Consider the following 21,627-nt stretch of genomic DNA (forward strand, 5'->3'; position numbering starts at 1 on the left):
TCCAGACCACGGCAATAAAGTGAATATCACAGTAAAGTGGGTCAAATGAACTTTTTGGTTTCTCAGTGCCTATAAAAGTTATGTTTACACTCTACTGTAGTCTATTAAGTGTACAATAATTATGTCTAAAAAGCAGTGTATATATCTGTAGCTCTGGGAGTAAGGGGGTTCCCCACCAGGGGCAAGTTCCCTGTGAATCCAATGAAACTGAAGGGAGACAAGGGGAAGGGCAGGTTGGGAGAAAGGGGTTTATTGCTCACAGCTTGCTGAGGTTTGCTAGCCGGCCCTTGCTCCATCCTTCCCTACAGTGTGGGGCACTCTCTTCCCCCACCTGCCCCTTACAGGAGGAACTCCATGGGTGGGTGACTGGTAGCCACCAGACCAATTAGGTACTGGGAATGGAGGGGAAGAGAGAATAGCCATTCTCTCTCCCTTGCCCTGCATGAACTGGAGGCTCTGCCATAGTAAACATCCATTGGTATATAAATGGACTAAGGCCAGGTGGGAAATTATGGAAATTCTGGGTGAAAACTTCCATTTATCCCATATTAATTAAAAAATAGTTTATGGCTAAAAAATACTAACCACCATCTAAGCTTTCATAATCAGTGATCACAGATCACCATAACAAATATAATAATGAAAATGTTCAAATATTTCAAGACTTGTGTGACACTATGACACAGAGACATAAAGGGAGCAAATGCCGTTGGAAAAATGGCCCTGATAGACCTGCATGATGCAGGGGTGCCACAAACCTTCAACTTGTAAAAAAAAGCATTATCTGCAAAGTGCAACGAAGCAAAATGCAATAAAAAGAGGTATGCCTGTAGTTGCACATTTGTACCCTTAAACATCTCCTTAGCCCCTGGTAACTACTATTTTACTTTCTTTTTTACGAGTTTGGATTTTTTAGATTCCACGTGTAAGTGCGGTTATACATTCTTTGTCTTTCTCTGTCTGACGTATCTCACTTAGCATGATACCCTCAAGGTCCAGCCATGTTGTTGAAATCTTACCTGTGAGGTTCTTCACACTGTGTCTTGCTGTTTGTGAGCATCTCCCTTGTTTTGGTTGGACAGGACATGTCCATCTTGTCCAAGTGCCCTTCAGAGTTATTTAATTAATTAAATTAATACGATTAAAAAATCTTTTCAGAGTTGTCTAGCAACATGGTGCTCACTCAGCTCTCCCCTGAGCTGGGGAATGGAGGAGACAAGGGCAGGAAGGAGCCCACCTACATCCAGGTCCTTTCCCCATCGATCGGCACTGCTTGTTAAGAGCAACTAATTTTTGAGGAAAGATGAATATGAATTAGGAATCCTCGCTTAAGTATCTCTTAAGGAAGAAAGAATCCATTTTGATAAGAAGCCTGTGCTTGTAACTACTAAATGAAATATTTGGTAATAGTTCTATTCCTGATATTTTCCTTGATTTCTAAAGACCACAGTAGATATTTAATAAGTTGCAATCATTCCAGCCACTTACCCACAACTAAGTGGAGACTACGAATCAGAAAAGTCTGCTGAACATAGGTCTTCTGCGGTGAGCTTCAGAGTGATATTGTTACTGGAAATGGAGAGGTAGGAGCAGCAAAGAAGTGCAAATGGAAACAATTGTCTCTTAAATTGGCAAATCCAAGGTGCATATATGTGCACATGTGCAGTCAGGTGTTAAATTTGTAGATTTCCCTAGACTGTGTAAACATGACGAAAAGTCTCCTGATGTGGTAGCAGGGATGCCGGGATGTCTCATTTTGTGAGATAATAACCCCATAGGGCTGACACTCTCGTGGTCTCGAGCACTTCTCCGTTCCCAGGGACCTCGCAGCTCCCAGCTCATAGCTTTCTGTCGATCGGAGAATGGCAGCGTCAGCCTCTGGGTGCAGCTCCCTGTCCAGCCTCTAACTGGGGATGTCCAAAACCAACCTCGTTGCCTCCTCCCCCACCGCAGCAGTGCGTGTTCCCTGCCGCAGAAGTCATGGAAGTCTCTGGTCTCTCTTTCTGCTCACCACACCTGCTGCATTTTGTTTACAATGTGCCTTAACCAAGGAAGCCTTCCCATCCTTATTCCCCATCCTTCTAGCAAAATTAATGACCTGACAGCAGGATTGTTATCTGGACACACGCAACTGGTGTGTGTGTGTGTGTGTCCCCATCAAGGGTCGTGTGGGTAGACTCTTATCTTAAATGCCATTTGCTTTCCCTACAACTGCCTACAATTACTGCCAGAGTGCTAGTCACAGTAGATACTAATATCATTTAGTTAAGTAAACTACCATGGAAGTAGGAAGACTTATTCAAAGCAACTCAGTATTTGAGAAAAAAGCTACATGAGACAGATTATGTGTGTTACTGCAGATTCTAGAAAACATGCTCTCTGTCTAGTTTGGTCCATCCACCCTGAATACTCTTATCTCACCTTGTAATAGATATATTGTATTTTAAAAATATATTTTATTCTTAAAAGTATAGATCCACTATATATTTTTTAACATATGAATGAAGATTTTAATGGGTTTATGATGCTGTTGAAATAATGTCTTTAGAAATTGTCTGTGTATACTTGAAGTTATTTTGATGAATGTTTTTTTTTAAAGATTTGTACTCAAGTATTTGTTCATCTATAATGTGCCTCACAAAATGCTGACCCTTTACTTGTTAGCTCAGGGAACATTTCAGTTTGCTTGGCCCTGCAGTTACTTGTCTTCTCTAAATTGTTTTTTCTCACTGCGCCTGCATTAAGAGGCAGAAATTGTGGCTTGCTGGTGAATTCAGATGGAGGAGGATATATCCCACACTAGGTAGATCTGCTGCTCTCCTCCCAACCGCCCTAGCAAAGGAGGTTGATCTCTAACATATTATAGCCACAACTACGTAGCATACGTTTATTGGTGGAGAAATCCTGCTTAACTTTAAGGAGTTATTCACGGCTCTCACAGCCTTGCTTAGTTGAATCAGCAAGATTAGTTGATTCACTCTGACGCTGTTCACAACTTTTTGTTAAGAGCCATTGATGATGTGGTTTGGCCTTGAGAGATGTGTTTATAGAGTTTTGTTCAAGTTCTCGCCTGAGACATTGGGCCAAAGGGTCAAGATTTAGAGAAGTCAGAATTGCAACTTTTTATTCCTTACTCAGGCGAGAAGATTTGCCTACCTGTGCCTCCACATCCTTCCAGGTGGAAGTGTTCCTTGATAGCATCTCTACTTATCTCTTTCTTCAAACAGCAAGGTGGGGGAATCAAGAACATAGTCTCAGTTCCTTAAACAGAGGAAAACATGAAACACAAGGAAGGGAAATATCTTCTTAGAGGTAGAAGGAATCTCCTTGAAGAGTGAGAGAGTGCTGTCTTGTTCAGTGTGTACTTCTACCCAGCTTTCCCCCAAATTCTCCTTGCCGCTTAACAGCTGATGGGGAGATTGCAGCTCTAGGTCTATTTTATACTCCTGGAGGCTATGCAAAGCATTGCAGAACTGTAGGTGGTCATTTTTATAAAACGGAGTTAATAGAATTCTATGCCTTCCATTAACATATTTTAATGCTCAACCTTTGGTCCACAGGTTTTCCTCAAGATTAACTTAAATCCTTGCTGGAATGAAAAATAATTGTCGCTGGTCATAGATGAGAGAAGCGCCAACCAGCAGATATATCTATGACCATATATATGATTTATACATTTTTAAGCTGACAAATCCTCTTTTTTCCAGCCTTCCACCACCACTTACAAAAACTCGTTAATCTTTTTATAAATAACATATTGCGCTTAGCACCGTGTCTGTCTTCAAGTTATCCACATTAACACAGCAGTTGTTGGACTGTGAATCTGAAGAGAGTCTGAGTCATGAACTCGTTCCTAGCTTGAGTTCTCAAAGCTCCCCAGATTTTTCCATTATGTGTGTCTAAAGCCATTTCTCCTCCTCTTATGTTATATTTGTACAGCTTTTTTTTCTTCCTAAAGGGATTACATCCACATCTGTTTCTATTGAACACCACTCTGCTTATCTTTCCTTTCCTTTTCTCCAAATTGTCAAGGGTGCTTCTTTCTTCTTAATTCTGTATCTTAGCCTCATCTCTATGGAGATTTATCTAAGACCTGCACTGAGGAAATATCTTATTAAAATGTAAATAGATTCTCAACATTCCGAACACATTCAAATCATTCAAATTTGGCTATTTGTTGAGCTCATGTTTCTATTTCTAAAAAAAAGTGTGTAAGAAATCAAAGAGAGCAACTTTAATTAAATGGGTCTATTGCGTGTTGGTGGGGCAAGACATTTGGAAGTTTATGTATAATTGTTCTTATGGGACAGTTATCTGTGCAGTAAAATCAACAATTCACTTTATCTCCCTTTCCTTACATTTTAAGAAAAGAGGCTTTCATATTTGTTTGAGAATAAAAATGTTTTAGAATTTTCATCCCTGTTTGACAGAGCACTTTGTCCTTTCTTATTGCTTTCAGTGACTCTGAATCTTCTCTTGACACATGCAGAATGGGAGTGTGCATTCTCCTCTCCCAGTTCTACTCCTGTGATGCATTGTCTTTTATTAATAGGGATAAAATTCTGGAAATGGGAAATTGAGATGTGGCTGAAATTACTTCAGAAATATAGCTAGTGAAACTCCAGTATTTGGTTCATGACAATTTCACGATGGCACAAACTATCTTGAAATTAGGAGTCAGTATCTTGATATCACAAATCAAGTGATATGACTCAAAACACTGTGAGCTTTAATGAATTGATATCTACAAAAATAACTTGGGGACAAAGAGGCTATACAGTGGAAAAATGTAAGTACAGTGATGACTGCATACAATGAAAGCTTTATAGGAACTGTTTTTATAGCCATCTTTCTCTCATTCCAATGCTCTTATTCCCCTTATCTACTGAGCTCATGTCATTCTTTACTTGAATCTCTAGTTATCCAGGACTTGGCTTCCTCTGCTTTTGGAACCTGGATAGAGAACCTGGGTAGAAGCTGGGTGGAGAGCCCAGAAAGGGCTGGTTAGAACCTAGGAGGGGGATGAGGAAGCTCGCAAGCTGTCACTCAAGGTAAAATGCAAGAAGGCTTCCAGATTGTGGCTAGACTATAGTAGGAGGTAAAAATATAAAATAATTTATATACATATTCACACACATACAACTGATCAGTACAGCAGAGTATTCCTGAAGAAAATGAGAAATAGAACATTCCAGAAGTTAACAAAGACAAACTGTTCATTCATTTACTCAATCCTTCATTCTTTCAATGTTTATGTAACCCCTACTCAATATTCCACCCTAAAGAAGACATTATGGGAATAAAACGACCAAATTTCTTTAAGAAACTAGGACTACTTTGGGGCAGTATTTCCATAGGTATGAGATCAAATCATAATTAAAAAAGCCAAGGATTTAATTTCTTTAAAATGCTGCAGTGCACTATGGGGTCCATGGAAAAAGCCCTTTCATGATTGAAGGAGTTTTTCTTTGAGATCAGCTTGCCTATAAAACAGTAAAGGCAAACACATGGCGAAAGGCCGTGGGTGATGGTCTCTCTCAGGACCACACCTAGTAAAATGCCCAGAATTGATTCTCCTGGGATCAGTCACTAGAGATATAGGGGAAAGCAGGGAATACCATAGTAACCCACATGCTAACGTCCTCCCAGCCGCAGAGCAATGCCACAGACCAGTTTGTGTTTGACATGTACAAAGAGTGATGGAGAACAGCAAAAAGGAAATAAAGCGTTCATTACATGGACTTCAGTAGCTCACAGAAAATGGACTTCTTGATTCCTGTTTACCAGCAGCAGCAGTTCTGCCAAACTCACTGAAGCTCCACAAGGATTGTTTAAAAGGTGAGCTGCCGTGACTCTGATATGACAAAGGGATACACAGGGATGCAGATGTCAGCGGCGCATGACTGCACATAAAGGGGAAAGGTCTGAGCTTTAAGGGTGAAAACACCACGACAGTGTATTGGAGTAAAATGTTTCCACTAGTTCACCTGGGAGAGAGTTTGATGGGTCCTTCCCCTGAACCAGCGAGAGGAAGGATGTCTCCTGCGTGCAGACGGGGTGGCTGTGAAATGGATACAATGCTTCTTCCCCAAATGAGCATCATTTTGGGCATCGTGTGTCTCATTCACACCAGGGGCACTGATTTATAGTTACCCTAATGGAGCCCAGAATTAGGACAAATGGATATTCATGTCTCATTTTCTTCTTAGGCACTGAGTATATTGGGCACATAGCACAATAACAGGGTGCAGGGGAGGTTTGTTTACTTCAACTTGCTTGCAATGGTTGTACGTTTCTAGGTTACTGATTCCAGCGCGGCAGTGTTCATGGCAGTCAGTGTATGACAGGGGCTTTATGTGCAGGCTGGCTGGCATAACTGGATGGACTCTGGGTTGGTCTGCTGGGTGGTTGACTTTAAATGAAGCCAGGGCATGTCCAGATAGTGTCCTAGTTAATGAAAAATGCACTGGAGTTTGGACTTACTGATATCCAAGTTCCTTAAACTAAAACATATTGAGCTGACAACATGAACGAAAATCTATTATGAACAGCAAGAAGAGTGACTAAAAATGTCTCTAATTGTGAATTCTGTTTCCTATTTCATTGTGAGGAAATCCATTAGCAAAAAAGTTAAGATTTATGATTGATATCTTCCAAGTACTGTTAAGTACCTGTCTATCAGAACGTATCATCTATGAGATGCTCTTAGGTGTTTCACTAAGTTCTAGGAGCATATACTTATCTTTCTAAGTTGGTTACATTCAGCCATGATGGTATTCTGGTTGTTGACACATGATTTGTAAGAGGATTTTCTTTTCCTTTAACTGCAATATGAATTCTGAAATGGAAATCTAATCTTAAAACTAGTACAGGGAAATTTGCAAAAACATCTTGAAACATGAGTGTGGGGAATCTTGAAATATTAAGGAAGAATAATTTTCCTGGTGTCAGGAGAAAATACTGTAGAAAGAGCAGGGTCATTAGCAGCTGATTTGCTGAGCCAGAGCAGGCCGCCTGACATGCTTAAGGTGTTTCAAAGAGTAATGTTTCTTAAGGGTGCAAATGTCTGTCTTTGTATCAAACTCTGAAGCCAGTTTCAATATATAACATAGATATTCTGGAATATAACATAGATATTCTTTAGTCCTGGAAGGACAATTAAGTGTTTTTAGATGTTATTGATCCTAGCCTCTAAAGTTTATAAAGAAATGAAGGACCTAAGCTTGCCTGTTGTTGTAGGATCACTTAGGGCAAGTTTATAGCATTGAAACCAGAAAGAGAGGATTTCCATTCACTAATATGAGAGGCCTGTTGGAAGACCAGGTTTGGGGGATCAGAGGTTGGGTTGTTCGAGGGGGAGGTATGCATTCAGTTTTGGGCACGGAAGTTTAAGATGTCTATTTGCAACCTAAGTAGAAAGGTCACGTAGACAGCTCGAATCTGGGGCAGGAGCTAGGAGTTGTCAGTATACACGTGGCATTGGAAAGCCACAAGATCTCTAAGAAGATAAAGAAGGTGTCCTTGGATAAAGCCTAGCAGTCCCACCACAGTATTCAGAAGTTGGGAAGATGGGGATGAACCACAGAAGACATTGAAATGAGTAACCAGTAGGGAGGGAGGAAAACAGGAAAGTGGGATGACCCGGAGGCCAAGTGAAGAATGTGTTTTCGAGGAACAATCCACTATGTGAAATGTCACTCTTAAGTCAGTGTGGAAGATAATGAATAAAGGTAGGAATGGGGGGAAAAAAGCCTTCAGACTTCCGTTCTTTGCTGGCTGGACGATGAGGTGCTGTTTCCTCTTCTGATGTTGCCAGTCCTAGAACTCTGGACTCTGTTTATTCCCTTTTATTCCCACTTACTAATGGAAATTTTTTTCTCAGCTAATCTCTCTTAAAGTGCTGTGTCAAGTGCATCCAACGATAACCAAGCCATGCTGTTAACATTCTGTTTTCCAGTTCCTCCCTGTAGAGCTGCAATATGATTAGGTCCATGGACTCTCTCAGTGGTTACCAGACATAACTGTCTACCAAATACTTTGGTACTTCCTAACATGGTTTGCCGTCTTTCTGGCTTGTGGTATGATTTTCCCTACTGCTCATTCTCTAAGCCAGTGCTACATTAAGATGTATATTTTAAAGTTTTTAGAGGTGACTCCTTGAGAACCAATCAAATGCTAAGCAATCCCCAAATTCCAATGGCCCCAAAGTGCAAGTATTTATTTTTTACTCATGTGAAGCCCATTGCAACTTTGGGAGGCTCTAGGGTGACTGTCCTCCATGCCCTGGATCAGCCTGGCACGTTCGCAAACCCTGCGGGCAGCAAAGGCTGTGTTGGAAAGATGAGAACCGCAGTTAATTTCTTCCACTAGGAAGTTATGCACACCGCTCCCCAAACAAAAGCCAGATGGCCTATTCTAATTTCTAAAGCTTGGAGAAGAAGAATGAGGTATCAGAGAATAGCTGTAACACCTGCCTCAGAAACAAACTGTTTTTTACTTTATTTTTATAATCACAAGCCAGTGTAAAGCCATATGAATTCATTTATTATCTTCTTGCATAACATTAAAATAATTGTCTTGAAGAAAATATTTTGCCTCACTTCTGGGTCTGAGACTCTAAAGATAGAATATTGAGTGTGCAATAAACAGGTAAGGTTTTCAGTAAGACTCCAATAATTCTCTTCAAGGGGACAATGTACTAGGTGTTTATGGTTTGAACTCTGCCCTAATGTAAGTTGTGAGTCGTTAGTACACCCTAAAGGTGTACATTGACCCCTTAACCAAACCCCTGGTTTGTTACTGATGCAGTGTCTTTCCAAGGCCCCACCTATATTGTTCTACTTTGTTGTTTTTACACCCTTGCATTGAAACAACACCTATTTTTAGCTGCCAACTCCTTCATCTCGCTTTTATCTTTTCAACTTTCTGTCATCCTTTTTGTTATTGCATCAAAGACTGGTGGTTTCTATGAGTACTTTAGCGTCAACTGAAGACAACGTAAAGCAACCACATCACACTCTATGTAAGCATATTTACACACGATTGGTCTGGCATGACCTGAGATGGAGTTATTTTGCCATTAGTGAAATATTTAAATCCAGGTGTTGGTCAAGGGCACTCTCTTGGAGTTCTTGCTAGGCCAGGAAAAGAGGAACCAGAAAGAGTGACAACCCCATCAAAAATCTCTGTATTTCACTGATTTTATTCTCACCTGTATATCTGTAGTAGAGGCGAAGAAAAACCAACTCTGAAAGTGACTTTGTTTTGGACAGGTCTACAATTCTATGAAAATAATTTCTCCTATGTCAGCATGTTATTTATGTGTAGTGAGACGTAGTTCACAAATTATTTCATATTCACTCTCATTTGCACATCATACAGACATACAGAATGTGTATATTATTTCTACTTTACCAACAAGTAGAGACTCAGAAAAAAAAAAAAGTTCAGACTTCCTAACATTCACGCTGCTAGATATTGACAAAGCTGGAATTAAACCTGTTATCTGGTTTTCTCTTGTGCTAGTTCCACAAGCAATTTCCTAGATAATGCGAAAGGAAGAGAATTATTATTTTTTATCATGACCTGAAGTTTATTTTATCTCATTAAATAAATAGTTACACTGAGCATAGCCCTTGAGGCTGTTCAGCTGGTGCCGTCGGTTACCTGTGCGTCTGCAGCTATTTAAGGTTACTTTTGTGTACCTGCCCATGGGGCATTTCTAGTGATTCATGTGTGGACTCTTCAAATACACTCCCAGCATCAAAGGGGAGGCATTTCTTACAAGTAACTCTTTATAAGGTAGTACATTTTTAATTGTTCTTAATTGGTGAGAAATGCTTTAGCACCTTGAACAGTGTTTCAGGATCTTACTGTGTAACAGATTGACTTGTTACAGAGTTCAAGGCTGGGCTTCTGTCTAAACCTTTTCCTTCTGGTGATGTACTTGGAGTTTTGGAATTAACAGTTTGATGGGATTGGACCAAAACACATTACTTATTCACACAAGAAGGAATGAATTGTCTTTGTGTATGTTGTGCTCACACTCAAATAGAGGTAGGAACCAGTCCTCTAAGGACAATCCTTGAAATCTGGGTTCATTTATTTTTTAAGTTTTCCATCAGCTAATTCCATACTCTTCAGCAAGTTACATCTCTATGTACATTTCTTTTTATTAGATGCATCAATGAAATTATCACATAATATAAATAATGCATAAATGATATGTTCAATTTTATTTTAATTTATATGGAAAAGCTGTCATAAAATCTTAACAAAATTCCATCATTAATATTTTGCTGAGGCAATGTCAAAAAGGGCCTTTTAGGTGACCCCATGAGTGGCCACTCTATATAGTATAAGAACAAAACCAAACACTTGTGGTGTTCATTTATCTGCACTAGAAAATCTGCTGAAATAATAAAATTTTCTGGAAAAACTGTCAATTAAGATTCAAAGTTAAATATGCCATTCATTAGGAAATTGGACTCCAAAGTTAAAAAAATCAAGGTTTAATTAAAAAACTTACTTGAAGAATATGTGCACAATGTATTAGACTAGAATTTAAAAGAGGTTGATATGCCTTCCACTCCCAGGAATGACATAATAGGATGCATCAGGTAAGTATACCCATTGCAGTAAAATAAAAATAACTAACAACAACAACAACAACAACAAAATAGTCTGAAGATATCAGAGAGCTGTGGAAGCACAGGGAGTAGATGAACCAAAATTCCTGGGAGGAGAGAACAGATCAGAAGGGAGGTAGTAAACTAATTTCTGGCCTTTTTTTTAAATTTTGGGGATGGGCATTTCCTGATTCTGGGTATGAAGTGGAAGCTTGCACAGGCAGAAATCCCATCTTGGGGAAAGAGTAACGAATAAAGCTTTTCCTAGTTCTTCAGGGCTGATATAACAATGGCAATAGCAGTGAGTTTTTTCAGGGAAATTTCGCACTGGTTCTGATAGGTAATATCAGCTAGGGATCTTGGTCAAAGTATTTTGAGAGCTAGAGTGAAATGTCCTGCGGTCTTAAGGTGCAGCGGCAATAAAGACCCATCTGGGAGAAAACACAACACTGGTCTTTCCAGCAAGATATTTTTTGGGGCAGATTTTAAAACTACTAGAGGTGGAAGGTTAGAGGGCTGGGTTGGAAAGGGATCGGCAGAAAGGGATCTCTTACAGAGCTTTTCAGGGCTGGGAAAACAGAGACCCATCAGGCCACCAATGGATATTTATCAGTTCCATTGAGCATTTGATTCCTGGAGAAAGGACTTCTATCATTATAAGATAACTCTATGCAAAGAATACCTTAAAACATTGAGTTACATGTACACAGAGACTCATTTTATGGAGCAAGTCCACGTTATTTCATTTGTTTGCCCTTCTAACCCTGTGTGTTACGGAGTTCTGGGGAAGTTCTTGTTTTGTATGTAAGCAACCTGGGCTTCAGACAGTTTATGAGGGAGTCGGCAGTGGTAACAGTGGGAGCAAAAACACTGGGAGTCTGCCTAGAACCCAGGTGTTCTGACTGCTCATGCAATACAGGCAACTGTTTTAAGTGGCTGCCTAAGGAACTCTTAGGCTCTATTTTAATCTTCACTGTCTGTGCACATGGATCAGTTCTGAATAACTAGTATTTACAAAGATTGGTCTTTCACTGGCAGTTAAACAGAGCAACTGCTCAGAATCACTGAATCATTATCATTCTCCCCTGGAACTCGGATTAAATAACCTGGCAGTGAAGATGAGAAGGGATACCTCATGGGGACATGAATTTCGGTTTCAGGATGCCAGTTAGAGCTAGGGTTTTTCCAGTGAATTATTTGTATTTCTGTCATCTGGGGAGTTCCAGAGGGCACTTGGGTTAATTCACATACTGTAATTCACCAAAGGATTCTAAGCATTTATTTTCTAATAAACTGTGGAGAGTTCTTAATTGGTAATTAGAAAATGATTATACCTTGTCTGTAAAAACCACCTTTCTTTGACTATATGGATGTGATTATGTAATTACATTTAAAATTAGCTTGAACAATGTTCAACACAAGAATTCTAATTTTGGTCTGATCTGCCAGGTGTAATGGGCATGGGCAGGTTTCAGGGCATCCTGAAGTGTGAGCACACTGTTCCTGGTTTTGAAGTGGTTTCTCAACACATTCTTTACAACACACAGAGGCAGCAGCATGGGCTTAATTTCATCATTCAGTCTTAATTTTGTACATAATTCCTTTTTAATTATGAATTAAGTCAAGATCTTTAATTTTTATGGAAACCAAGTAGCTTTTATATTTCATTATTATTTTCTTATGCTGAATAAGAGCATGCTGTAGTTAGCACCTCCAATGTACATTTATAATGGTTATCCCAAGAAAGAGAATTTAATAATAATGATAATAATAAATTGATTAGGAGAATTTAATAGTAATGATAATAATGATAAATTGATTATTCCAAAATGTAGCAATCCAAACAAATACAGCTCTGGAGAGTGGATAAAGGATGGGGATTTGATAGAGTCCAAAGAGAACTATTTTTGAGAATCAAAAAGGGTGAGAACACAGATGGGGACATTGAGATAATAAGTTTAAACTAGTATTGCCCAGGTCATTATGTAATTATCCTAATTATGGATCTGTCTATGTATGTGTGATATTTGGTTATTGTGCTGCATAGACCTACTTGTACCTAAATGAAAAAGTCAGCATTGCTGTCTATACCACTCATTCATATATTCTATTGCTGTATATAAATGCACTGGATACTTAGTTCCAAGTACGTTAGGAGATGGATACACTGAGTTTAGAAAGACTAAGCCCTAGGGCTTGCAGGAACATTATCTTGTAAACATGGTAAATCCTGAGCCAGAGGTCCAACCACTGAAGCAGAGTGTAGGAGGGGGACTGTCAAAGGCTGTGTCTCTCTAGCCAACTCAACTCTACCCCTGCCTCAGTCTTTGACGCTGACAGTTTAAACTGGTATAAACACTCACACTAATGTTTGAATTACTTTATATTTTAACATTGTATGGGCCTATCAGGAAAAGACTTTTAGTTTTAAAAGGATAAAAATACTTTATCCAGACCAAATGTACTGATTCTTTTAAAGCTGCACTGTCCACTATGGTAGCCATGTGTGGCTACTTAAATTTAAATTAGTTAAAACTGAAAAAAAAAAAGAGAATTAAAAATTCCATTCCTCAGGGCACTAGCTGCATTTCAAATGCTCAGTAGCTGAATGTGACTAATGGATACCAATGTAGAACACTTCCATCGTTTTAGAAATTTCTATGGGATAGTACTGATATAAACAAATTACATACCTCTGAAAATACATAGTAACTTACTTTACCTTTAATATCAAAATATTTAGACCATAGCACATTCTGCCAAAAGTGTGTGAAATGCTCTCATTCACTCACTTATTCATTCAACTCATGAAAATGTGCTATTATGTGCCAAGACTAGGAATGAGTAAGACAGAAAAAGAACGTATACCTTATTTTATTTGATTCAAGCAATCTAAGTTTTTTAAGTCCTGAAAATATCTTCCTTTTATATGACTGAGCCATCTAATTGGGAGGTAAATTAATTTATACTGAGCTTTCTAATGTGGCAAAATTTGGAAGTAACAGTATAAAATATGGGTGAGGAAAGTTAAAAATGAGAGCCTACTGATCAGTGACCACAGAGGACCTCTATCATTGCCTATTGCAGATTTTCTGAAAAACTATAATTTTAGTAACATCAAAACTCAAAGATATGATTGAAGGTTATAAGAAAGTATGTCTGAGAGTAACTTTCAAATGAGATAAGTAGGCAGGTACAGAAAATTTTTAAGAAGAATATTTGAGCAACACAACAATTAACGGATTATAAGCAATCCAAGATAATGTTTGCAAAGACATAGCAAATTATGGTTTATGTGGGCTTTTGAAATTAGTGATAAAGAAATATAATCACATACAATTACCCTTTCAGTGTCTTCTTTCAACTTTTTAAAAAAAGCAAAACAAAACGACTGTATTTGAAGAGATGTTGGTTTGATCCAGTGAGAAGAGATTATGGTCCTAAAATAGCCTGTGGTTAGAGGATTTACCTAGGATTTAAGGGCATTAGTTCATAAAGCTAGGGTTAAACAGTAGAATGAGTTACTTAGGGAAGGTTAACCTACTTACTGTTTCTCAAGGGTGTTCTGTCCAGAATAAAAGTAGAACTGAATTGCGTGTTGTCTGTAAAATGGCATAAGAAGGTTTGATAGGCCAGGACGTTTACCTCAAACTCAATGTGAGGTCAATATACTTTTTGATTTAAAAAAAAACACTGCCATCTCTTCTCAAGGCCAACTTCTCCACATTATTGATTCCCCATGTGTCCTCAGCAGGGTTTCCTGAGACCTTGTCTTCTGTGAGTAGCCTTAATGTTTCTCCCTCTGCTGAGGTTAGCGGGGACTTCCATGTCATTAAATTCAATGAGACTTCTTTAGCCTACATCCCCTCTATCTTCAGGGAGCATCTGGCATAATGCCTCATTCTTACAGCAGTCTCCCCTGCTGGCATCCATGGCACCGTGCCAGTCTGGCAGTATCCCATCTTGCTCTAGCTCTACAGCCATCATCCAGACTTGGAGCCATCCATGCCTTTGGGTTACTGCCTCCTCTCTGCTTCTCCCAGTTATTGCTCTTGATATAAATCATACATTAATGTTACAAATTAGATTGCATCATTCCGCACTTAAAAGCTCTGTTAACTTGCCGTTGCATTTAGAATGAGATCTCACTCCCATAACCTGACCTGTGAACCCTGGATCATCTGGCTTCTTTCTAATCTGGCTTCAACTCATGAGCTGTCTTTCCTTCATTTATTCTTTTGCTTATTAATTCTTTCCCTCATTTAGCAGTTACATGTCGAGCACTGTTCTGTGATCTGAGTGAACAACAGGGCTATAATTATTGCCTTCTTGGAGTTTATGTTCCATCAATACCAAGAATGATCTGGCAATGAGAGACAAACCATGGGATAAAATCATAATACAGTAAATGATGATAAGGGCAAAGGAGAGAAGTTAAGTGGGGAAGGTTGGATGTATAGAGAGGGCAGCAAAGGAAGGCTTTCCTGGGAGGCTGATATTTGAGGAAAGACTTGATAGAAGCAAGGGAGAAACTATATGGGTATCCAAGTGAAGAACATCCAAGATACAGGGAAGAGCAAGGACAATGTACCAAGTGCACCTGGAATAGTCTAGAAACAAGGAACTCAGTATGAGTACCACAGATCACCCAGATAAGGTGGCCACAGAGGGAAATGAGATGGAGGGGTTCATACCATGCAGGACCTTGTAGGCCATTCGAAGGACTTTGATTCTGTTTGCAATGAGATGAAAAGTCACTAGAGGGTTTTGATCAGGGATGTGATTCTTTTCTTCATACATTAATTCTTCACATGGTACCTGTTTATTGGATACCCTTTGCCAGGCTCTGTGCTAGGTTCCAGGCTTTGTGTTTGAGTTCTTACTAAATTGAGATATTTCTACATGAAAATCGTTTATTATAGTATTGACTTCTCCGAGTAAAAGAAAGACTTGAAATTTCATCAGTCTTTGATTTCTGGGGAGAGAAGAAATATTCTTTTGCTCTTGTGATAATGGTTCACATTGCTAACACCCCATGGGAAGGGAAAGCTTGGTTCATGGGAGCCCAATAATAAATGACATTTGATTTGTCCAAGTGGCTATGCCATGAAAATGTGATTTATCATAAGTTGTGAATCATGTAAACTGATAAATAACATATGCTCAATGATGGGAAGGGTTGGAAATGAAAAATGGCCTCTATTATATTTTTGTATCTGGATATTTTAGTGAGTAGGGGTTTTAAAATATCTTTTGCCAATAAAAACTGGAAAAGTTAGGGAAACAGATTTCACCAGAGGTGGCTAACAGAGAGGTGACTATTTTCAATACCACCTTCCTTTCAGTTGGATATTTAGTTTTACTTTATTTTTGAAGTTTGACATGTGAAGACCTGTTACTCTTTGAAATCCTTTCACATAAAACTTAATTTCTACTACTTCATAATTATTTTTCTTCTATTGAGTCTACCACAAACTGAAACTATTTCTACCTATTTGGTGAGGATCATGTCCATCTTCTTTTCTCTGAAAATATTATTATGTAGGTTTATTCTAGGAGTTCCAATGCACAAATAACAGATGTTCTAGGAAGTGGGAAAGAGAGAAAAAGAAGAAATTGCCAAAACAAGGATGCAAAATCCTCACTAAGAGCAAAAAAGGACTTGGGTCTTCTGGTTGTATAGGTGCAGCAAGTTCCCAATAAAGTGAAAAGCAGTTCATTGATGAAATAAAAGCCCCCACAAAAGTTTCTAGGAAGGAAAAAAATGATCACCTAAAAGAGGGAAGGGAATTACCATGCTACAAATCTCAACCATAAAAATAAGATGCTACAAAACACTGAATAGCACTGTTATGATTCTGAAGGAATAAAAATTTTCAGCCTTCAATTCTATAAGCTAATAAACTAAGTGTTTTATAGAACACAGACAATATTAAGACATGTAATTACTTAGAAAAAATTACCATGCGCTTATTCTCAGGAACTTACTTGAGACTGTGACCCAACAAAAATGAAGGAATGAACACACAGTGCAAGTGCTATGTAAAATATTTGCCTTTTATTCTATATTTTCTAGTATTTTAGGGTATATATTTGTTTTTCATGTTAATTTTTTTTAGATAATTATTTTTTATTGAAGGGTAGTTGACACACAGTATTACGTTAGTTTCAGGTGTACAACACAGTGATAGGACATTTATATACATGATAATTCTAGGTACCAGCTATCACCATACCAAGTTGTTACAATATTTTGACTATATTCCTTATGCTATACATTACATCCCGGTTACTTATTTATTTTACAATTGGAAGTGTGTACTTTTTTTTTGTGTGAGGGCATCTCTCCTATTTATTGATCAAATGGTTGTTAACAACAATAAAATTCTGTATAGGGGACTCAATGCTCAATGTATAATCATTAATCCACCCCAAGCCTAGTTCTCTTCAGTCTCCAATCTTCTGAAGCATAACGAACAAGTTCTTACATGGAGAACAAATTCTTACATAGTGAATAAGTTCTTACATGGTGAACAGTACAAGGGCAGTCATCACAGAAACTTTCGGTTTGATCACGCATTATGAACTATAAACAGTTCAAATATGAATATTCGTTTGATTTTTATACTTGATTTATATGTGGATACCACATTTCTCTATTATTATTATTTTTAGTAAAATGCTGAAGTGGTAGGTAGATGCAAGATAAAGGTAGAAAACATAGTTTAGTGTTGTAAGAGAGCAAATGTAGATGATCAGGTGTGTGCCTGTAGACTATGTGTTAATCCAAGCTAGACAAGGGCAATAAAACATCCACGGATGCATCAGATTTCTCTCAGAACAGGGGGGGAGAGGTTCTAAGCCTCACCTCTGTTGATCCCCAATTTCTCACCTGATGGCCCCCCTGCGACTGTGCCTGTCTTAGGTTGTTCCTCCCTTGAGGAATCTTATCCGTCTCTGGCTAACCAGTCATCTTCCGGGGCCATACAGGGAAATGTAAAGTTGGTAAGCGAGAGAGAAGCCATATTGTTTGAAAAGGTTAGCTTTTTATTTCTTTGCAGATTTATGCCCTGTGACTTCTATGCCCAGCATTTGTCTTGAGGTATCTTTACCACTTGGAAGAATTGTGATACACGGTAAATTCGATATGAGGCACGAATTCTATTTAGGGGTTGTAATTAGGAAGGAAGAAGAAAAGCTGTAGAAGTAGCAGGTGGAAGAAAACATGGGAAGATTGATTATTTCTTTGACATATCTTCTTGTAGAGTAACTTCAGCATGTATAGGTTTTAAACTACTAATTAAATTGTGCACACACATTAACATAATAGGAATACAGTTACATAACCAAAGCATACCTATAATTACCAGCCATCTCCAGTGAAACCAAGAAAACCATTTAGGCACCTTAGGCATTTGTGAAAACTTATCTATGACATGGTGGATATTGTCCAACTGAACATGAACAGTCTGAGAGAAATCAGACAAATTAAAACAACCCATTCCTGGGGACTGTTCACATCCTATATGTTCTTTTAACAGTAAATAGTCTGTAGTTGTAAGTCATGTTAATTTTTTAATACATACTTTTTGAATGGTCACAGTTAATAAGAGTATCTTTTGACTGTCTTCTAGTATACTACAGATGAGATGTACTGGTAAATGGAGAGATTTACCCAGCTCAAAAGATTTACCCAACTGTTCCCCTGCTTAATCATGCCCCTCCAAAAATATAAGTCATTAAGGAAAGTATAATTCATTACACTGAAAACAGAGGGACTCCTATAGGGGATTTTCATAGGAAATGCCTAGAAAAAGTGAAAATAAGACCAATTCCATTCAAAAATAATATAAGAAGAAAACAGAAATTGGGAATTGATACATTTCAGCTGATAAAAATTCCCAGAAAAAATCAGCCCTGAAGTCGACTAAAGCTGTACCATAACACCCCAAAATAACATATGGAGAATTTAAGAATTTAAGAAAACACTTAAAATTATATATTCAAAAACAGTCAAAAAACTGGAAGAAATGTCACCAGAGTTGGCTGAATTCAGCACAAGAATTGAAGTAACTGATCAGACTATGTCAGAAACGAGTAATAAATTAAAATGATCCCAAAGGAAAATAGATTTGAATGAAAATTTAATAAAGGCATTAATGAAAGTCAGGAAAGCGAACAAGATAATGAAAATTAGATAAAGCAAGAGGTAAACTGCATCAGAGAAAAGAGTAATTGCAATTAAAGAAATTTCTTATATATTTTCTCTCTTTATTATCAATTACCTATGGACCAATCATCTGTCTACCTGTCATTTATCTGTCTATGTATCGTCTGTATCGATATATTATATGCACTGTATTTTTTGAGCCATTTGGAAGTATGTTGCATGCTCCAGGCTCTTTACCCCTTAATACTTCATTATGTACTTCTGATGAGCAAGAATATTGGATAAGCACAGTAGAGTTTACAAATTCAGGAAATGTAACATCAAATAATACTGTTGCCTGTTCTATAGGTCATATTCCAAGTACACCAGTTGCTCCAATAATATCCTTCTTAACTATATTTTTATAGTAAAGGATGAAGTTCAGGAACCCACACTGTGTTGTGTTGTCACATCTCTTTAGTCTTCATCTAGAAGAGTTCCTCAGCTTTCCTTGGTCTTTCATGAAAAAATAAAGGCCTGATTATTTTAGAGAATGTTCCTCAATTTGGCTTTCTTCGATGTTTCCTCACAAATGAATTGTGCATTTTGGGCTTGAACACTCCATAAGTGATGTGTCCTTCTTAAGCAGTTACATCTGGAAGCACATCTGCCTCTTTTTGTTGATGTTTTGTCTTTTTGTGAAGTTAATTTTGATTACTTGGTTTTGCTGTTATCTGTTTTCTCCATTGTAAGTTTATTTTGCAATTAGCTCAAAGTTACGCCAACATACTTGAAGGCTGTGGAAATATCCTCCTTTTCAAAGCTATCTCCCAGTTTAAAGTTAGCATCCACTCATGGTTGTTGCCTGGTAATGCGGAATGTTCCAGTCTCCTCTGGCGGCTACCCCCTGAAGCCCCCCAGAGACCTGTTTCCTTCAAGAGGGGAATGGCATTTAGAAACCAAGACCAGGGATCCAGTCCTCCTGGGGCATCATTGCCTATGGGCCCTTTTGTAGAAACAGCTGAAATCCCATTTTTCTCTTACTTCTAATTCCAGTCCAGTCATTCAGAATTACTTCTTGACTTCCTCCATTCATTGTCTGTTTTTGACTTCTTCTCTAGCGGGAAACATGACTCAGTAATATCTACATATTTACTCATTTGTCCAGTCCTGTAACGGACACAAAATGGTTTTAGCTCATTAACAGTGTCAGTGAGTTTTCCAGCGTGGCTGTGCCTATTAACACTCCCTGTAGCACTGTGTAATATTTCCAGTTGTTTACATCCTTGCCAGCACTTTGGGAAGGTCTGTATTTTTTATATTGATAATTTGTAGCTATTCCAGTCTGTGTACAGAGGTATATATCATTGTGGTTTTCATTTTCAGTTGTATGTGCTTGATGTCTGATGAGGTTTTAAACTATTCATTTGTTTGTCATTTGGATATCCTTTTTTTTTAGGGAGATGTATGTTTGTTTCTTCGATTGCATTGTCTGTCTTTTTTGTATAGTTTATATTCAGACACCCACCTATATACATTCTAGACAAGAATCAATTGTGGCACTTATTGTGGGGAATATTTTCTTTCATTCTCTTTGTTACCACAAGTTCATTAATATTTTGTCCTGTGTTCTACTATAAAAGTTTTGTTATCTTGCTTTTACTATTTAGATCTTCAAAATTTCTAGGATGTTTTTGTATAGTGTATAAGAAAGAGTCACAAGTAATTTTTTTCCACATTGAAATCCAAGTGATCAAATACCTTGTATTGAAAGGACCATTGTTTCTTGCACTTCACTGAAGTGTCAGCTTTGTTAATATTTGTATTGCTATGCTTTTGAAAGCTATTCTGTTTAATTGGAGTATTTTTCTATCCTTGTGTTAAGCCATTGTCTTAATTATTGTAGCTTTATAGTAAGTCTTAATATCTGGTAATGTGAATCCTTCAACTTTATTTTCACAATTGTCTTACATATTTGTGGCCTTTTAAAATTTACATATGTATTTAAATACAGCTTTTCAATTTCCACAGTGTAAAAATACAGCTGAGATTTTAATTTGGATTGTGTTGAATGAATATATCAGTTTTGATGAAATTATTATCTTGATGGTATTTTGCTTGAAATTAATAGACTTTAGTCCTCTGTTTAGATCTTTGGTATTTTCTCTCAAAAATGTCTTTAGTTTTCTGTGAGGAAGTTTTTTATGTATTCTATTAGGGTAATCCTTAACTGTTTTTATGCTTTTTATAACTATCATTGAAAAACTCATTTTCTACTTCTTTTTGGTAGATAACAATGAAATTCTTTCATCATTATTTTATTGGGCAATTTTGCTAGATTTATTTTAATAGTTTTTCTGTGGAATATTTTTGGATATGCTACATAAACAACTGTGTGGTCTGGGACTAATTGCAGGCATATTAACCTTTCTATTCCTAATTTTTTTGTAGTTCCTTAACTTACTTTAGTGTACAGTCAAGGACCTAAACTACAAAGTTGAAGAGAAGTGAGGAAGAGGGTCCTGTTTCATGTTCCTAATCTTAGCAAGTAAGGCTTCAATATTTTACCATTAAATATGATGTCGGCTGTAGGCATTTTGTAGACCCTTGATACCAGAGTAATGTGAGATCCTTCTATTTCTAGTTTGCTGAAGTTTTATAATGAAAATTTTCAAGTGCTTTTCTGGCACCTATTGAGAAAATCTTTTCGTTCTTTTTTCTTCTTCTAGTGTGATCAGATCTTCGGTGTTTCCTTTTTTCTTTCTTTTCCGTTTGGGTTTTCTAAGATGGGGACAGCACCTGCATTCCTGTGATAAATTCAGATAGATTGTGATGTGTTATCTTTTAAAT

The 21,627-nt window shown here is 37.7% G+C and overlaps 1 long non-coding RNA gene across 3 annotated transcripts in view; it reads left to right on the forward strand.

Annotated features, from left to right (window-relative positions):
- The window catches only part of LOC140847223 (uncharacterized), a 111,853-nt gene that overhangs the window by 51,207 nt on the left and 39,019 nt on the right, over nucleotides 1–21,627 (forward strand). The window contains exon 1 of one of the 3 annotated variants that reach the window (XR_012126984.1): nucleotides 2,531–5,838. The exons of 1 other annotated variant lie outside the window; for it this stretch is intronic. This is a non-coding gene — a long non-coding RNA (uncharacterized lncRNA). Of the gene's footprint in view, nucleotides 1–2,530; nucleotides 5,839–19,778; nucleotides 21,326–21,627 lie in introns of those variants that run through there. One more of the 3 variants, XR_012126983.1, reaches the window with a different exon arrangement.

Source organism: Manis javanica, chromosome 17 (assembly GCF_040802235.1).
Source record: "Manis javanica isolate MJ-LG chromosome 17, MJ_LKY, whole genome shotgun sequence".
Classification (NCBI taxonomy): domain Eukaryota; kingdom Metazoa; phylum Chordata; class Mammalia; order Pholidota; family Manidae; genus Manis; species Manis javanica.